This window comes from Pinus tabuliformis, chromosome 5_1 (assembly GCF_031772625.1).
Source record: "Pinus tabuliformis cultivar Carrire ecotype Pingquan chromosome 5_1, CPIR1, whole genome shotgun sequence".
Classification (NCBI taxonomy): domain Eukaryota; kingdom Viridiplantae; phylum Streptophyta; class Pinopsida; order Pinales; family Pinaceae; genus Pinus; species Pinus tabuliformis.
Window position 1 is genome coordinate 794632549 of NC_142305.1, and position 5277 is coordinate 794637825.

Here is a 5277-nt window from a genome sequence, read left to right on the forward strand (position 1 = left end):
GAACAAATTATAGTTGATATGCAGAGCAGTAAGAGAGTAGGCCGGAGAGGGAATCTCGTGTGGAGACCTACAACCGTGATGAGCAACCAAATCATCAAAAAACTGATTTGTTTGACCTTCAGGCATTTCATACAAGGCCTGGTATCCGGGTGCAGGGTGCTAAATGATTGGACTACGAAATCGATACCCTAACCAGGATGGCCCTGCTTGCAAAATTCGCTCGCCATAAAGGTTCAAACGGCTGGCTGCCAGCTCAAAATTTTCATATCTGAATGGTTCCCTGAGCTGGATGTTTGGGTTCGAAATCTGATATCGGAATTTTGTAGCATCGGTAGCAAGGTCTTTAATAGTCAGAAAATATTCCAAATTTTGTCTGATTAAATCCTCATGCGTGGGTCCTAATGTCTCCATAACACCCGGGGTTCTCATAAGGTTCCTATGTGCTCTCCATAACCGTACTGGGTCTCTAGGCTCGGCCCTCACCCACAAATCTAGGCTATTTTCCTGTCTCTGGAAAGTGGTATAAGCCCTGAGCCATTTTAGCTAATTAACCCCGAAGGAAACAAAGGCTTGCAATTGTATGTCCCCAACGAAAGGGCCAGGATTTAAATCAGTTTCCTGGTCTAGCACGGGGTTATGCAAGTAAAATTCACATAATAATCTTTGGACCTTACTTCCATAATGCTTGCAACAATCTATGAAATCATTAAGGGTATTGATTTGTATAGGGGCACCTGCCCTGACAGCTTTTATCTTTAATCGTAAATATCGTTCGAGCAAAAATAAAGCATAGTTTTTAGCAGGGGCCCTACAGGTTAGAACGTCATTATACAAGGAACACACAGTGTCCATCTATCTAACAACAATATCTAATCGACGAGTTACCTTTGCAACCTTTTCCTGCTCTTTTTGCCAGCCTTCGAAGGCTTGGCTCTCGGACTGACTAATATTCCGAAGTTGCTGCTGCAACTCTTCATATCTCTCTCGGGGAACTGTTTGTTCCTTCAATCTTTCAGTTTCCTGTTGAGCTTCCTACATCATTTTATGCAAGGTCCTTGTTTTTGGATCCTTTTTCCATAAGGCCGTAGAGGCCGGGAGTTTTACCTGAACCTTTTTGTTATGCTGCTTAGAGTTCCGAACCCGGATCACCCCTGAGGGCGGTGCCTCTGTTTGGATTTCCTTATTCTCCTTTTCTTTCTTGACATGAACAAAAGGTTGTTGTGGTTCCTCTGCTAATGGAACGGCAGCCTGTTCTTCAGTAGCAATTGGAACAGCAGTTTGTTCCTCATTATCAATTGGAACAACAGTCTGTCCCTCAGTGGCCATTGGAACAGCAGTTTGTTCCTCAGCGTCATTTGGAACAGCTGCAGGTCTTCTAATTGGGTTTCGATCAACAGTGCAAGTGTAAGTCCTTCGGCTTCTTGTTCGAAGGGATTCTGCTGTAGCAGTCCTCTTCCTCTTCTGTGTGGTCCTTTGTATCCTCAGACTCGCTTTTAGAATGCGAATTTTCTGTCGGAGTTGAGCTATAGTGCTCAGTAGCCTCTGCTGTTTAGTCTTCAATTTCCTGATTTCCCTTGTCTCGGCAGAGGGTTTGGACCTAGCCCTTAAATCTGCCCCTATGTCCAGCATTTCTTCTGGTGCTTCGGGAACAGATTGTTCCCGGCTGGTATCCCTTATTTCTTCCTCATGAACGGGTGGATTTTCTTCTCCTTGGCTCTCTGCATGTGAATTCACGGGTATCTCTTCCTCTGGCGGTCCATCAGGAGGGCCTACTGGGCTAGAGGGTTGACCATATTCCCCCAAGCTGGCCAGGATTGCGGCCAATTCTTCTTCGCCCACAGGGTCTCACAGCGGACTGCTTTCTGGCTGTCTTACTTCCTCCTCCCGATTGTCTTGCTCAGTGACTGCCTTGGGGTGTTCAGCTTCAGAGTGCATTTCTCCTTCCTTTCCTCCTTCTCCGGCTTGTTCAGCCTCGTCCTCAGATTGTCCAGCATTTTCATCAGAAGGTATTTCTTCTGGTTCTGGAGGTTCGTCTGTGATCTCAATTGGTTGGCTGGTGTTTCGAATCCTTTCTAGCCTCCCCCGTATTCGAGCTAGGCGAACTGATTTCCTTGGTTTTTTTGGCTGTTCAGGTGTACAGGAAACAAGTTTCTCTGCTATCACTTCTCTGCGTTTTTCTGGTCGCTCCGGTGTATCTGAAGAATGCTTTCATTTCGAAGCGACACGTTTTCCAGCTGCCACTTCTCTACGTTTCTCTGATTGTTCTGGCGTGCTGGAGGAGGTTTCAGGTTTTGGAGGTGGTGCAACCAATCCCCCCTTAAACACTGCAATGAGCTCCTCCCAGCTGCTCTGCTGTTGAGTGAGACTATGGCTCACTATCAATCGAATCAATCCATGGTGGCTAACGACTGCGTCTTCGTGCTGGGCCATTTTCAGGCTTCGGGCCGCATCATGCAATAGCGAATTTAAAAGTGCAGGCATATTTACAGAACATTTTTCTTTTAAAACAGCTAACAGTTTAAGATGGCGAGGTCTTACCACGTCCTTCCTTCCTTCACAATTAATGTAGCTCTGTACTATCTTTGCTAGTTCGGTCCAGGGTTCTCCTAACGTAGCTGGCAGAACTCCCTTCCCTTTCACTGTCAGGCTTTGGCCTTCGTCCTGAAAAATCTCTATAATCTTCTGCAGTCTTTCTTTCTTCAGCGTCCAAACAGGTCCGGTGGCTGGTAGGCCTGAAACTTCTGCAATTACATCGTCAGTGACCAGTATCCGTCTTTCTCTTACTGTGGAGTAGTCTTCCTGCAAGTTTTGCAGAAATTCCAACGCCACTGTCTCGTTTGGTTCTTGTAAGCGATTGAAATAATTCAGCCATCCAGCCTTTTCCAGGATCTCCCAGGCAGCAGCAGAGGCTGTCAATTCCTGGGGCTCGCTTCGGACTGCCTTACCTCCCATGGTTCTAAAAAAAAAAAATTTAATGGAACAGCAACTGTCTGAGCTGTTTTGGGATGTAGAGAAGATGATCGTTGCGAAAAAACTAAGCATGCAGCAAAAATGGATTGCGGATGGCAACTTTGCGTAAAATAGAACTATCATACCGTTAAACCATGCCATTCCTTCGTACACTATCTACCCCGAATGGTGTGGTGACACGTACCCTGTGGAGTAATGAGATTACCTTCCCCCCCCACGATGTGATAGGCTGCCCCAGCCGTCAAATAGAGGAGCAGCAGCCATCGTGTTACCAGTCATAAAGAATAGCATATAAAATTACGCCATGTTTTGGATAGACAACTAAATACCGAAATTGAGGCAAAAAGGTGGATCGCGTTTTACATAAGAGATTTCGTAATATGATGCGAGGCCGGGGGATGGGACGTCTGTCACTCGTACGAAGTCCCGAGGGGTCATTGTCAGTTCCTTTGCCATGATTGGTAGTAATGAGTATTCATGCGATATGTTAATCACGGAATAAAATATGAATTATTCATAAGATAGAAGAAATAAAGAGGTATTAATATTATCCCTGTTGGTGTAACCATTTATGACTTCGATACCATTAACAGAGCTCTGCTGCCAACAGGTGTCCATAACCTTGGCAGAGTTGTTTATTTCGCCCCCGGAACCATGATCCTATATGTGTATAAAAATATTTTGTCAAAATACAGGCCATTATGCTGGCTTGGTAACCAGGTAACCATAATGCCATTCACCAGGAAGGCGCGAAACGTGGGCAGGCCGGCTCGTGATGAGACCCCCTGTTCCAAGGTCTGCTTAGTTAATATACCTTTGGACCATATCCCTGGTATGGTGGCCATGCTGGGAATGCCACTTCGCTTCCAACCTGATGATCATGGTAGGCTGGCTCTTGCTGAGACCCCCTATCCTGCATTTGACAATAAATCACATTCATCATCATTTTTTCCTTTTTTCTTTTGTTTTTCCAGTACTTTTTCTTATATATTTACACATAAGGGTGGTTCAACACTCCTTAAGAGTGGGAATGGCGGAAGAAGTCTTATCATCCCAACAGGAAAATATAAATCCTCTGTTCTTATTCTTATGTAATAATCAGAAAAAAAATCTCTTTAAAGGAAATCGCCATGATAAAGATAACCAACCAGGGCAATGGGAATAGGTCAATGACAACGGGGATGAGAATTAAATATGTCCTCCCTCTTGTCCTCTTATCAATACTAGGCTCTATAAAGATAGCAATTTTATGATATCCTGACTTCGGCATGTTGTAATTGATGTTCATTGCATAGGTGTATAGCTGAATCTTAGAGACTGGAAAGGTGATGGGTGAAAAAGCATCCTCAATATGAATCATGACTGAGACAAAGATATGACTATGGTGTTCCTTTTGAAAGAGAAGGATCCATGCAAGCAAATAGTTGGGATGCCGTTCTCCTACGATCATGAGTGCTGTCTAAAAAAATGTCAACTGCTGTTCCTTTTGAAAAGGAACAACAAAAACTCGCAAATGCTGTCCCTTTTTGAAAAGGAACAACAAAACTCAAAACAGCAAACCCAAAATGCTGTTCCTTTTGAAAAAGGAACAGCAAGAACACGAAGTGTTGTTCCTTTTGAAAAAGGAACAGCAAAAACACGAAGTGCTGTTCCTTTTGAAAAAGGAACAGCAAAAACACGAAGTGCTGTTCCTTTTGAAAAAGGAACAGCAAAAACACGAAGTGCTGTTCCTTTTGAAAAAGGAACAGCAAAAACACGAAGTGCTGTTCCTTTTGAAAAGGAACAGCAAAAACACGAAGTGCTGTTCCTTTTGAAAAAGGAACAGCAAAGACACGAAGTGTTGTTCCTTTTGAAAAAGGAACAACAAAAACACAACAATGCTAAAAACACGAAAACAAGCAACTGTTGTTCCTTTTGAAAAGGAGTAGCAAAAATACAAAAATGTTGTTCCTTCTGAAAAGGAACAGCAAAAATTCACACCTGCTGTTCTTTTTGGAAAAAAGGAACAGCAAAGACACAAAAACAAACTACTGCTGTTCCTTCTGGAAAAGGAACAGCAAAAACACACTAACTGTAAAAAGCAATCTTTAGAAAGAGAGATCAAAGAAATATTAAAAAACGTATATACAAGAACTTATGTACAATTCAAAAGAATGAGTTCCTCACTGAATTGTAGGTGAGGAAGATTTTACTTCCTCTCCTAAAATTTTCATGTCAGTATCTTGACGTAGCTGATCACAGAAGGATTCCCGAGTGAGTGGCCTGCGATAGAGACAAACTCGATGGCCATTTACCTTGAATGCATAT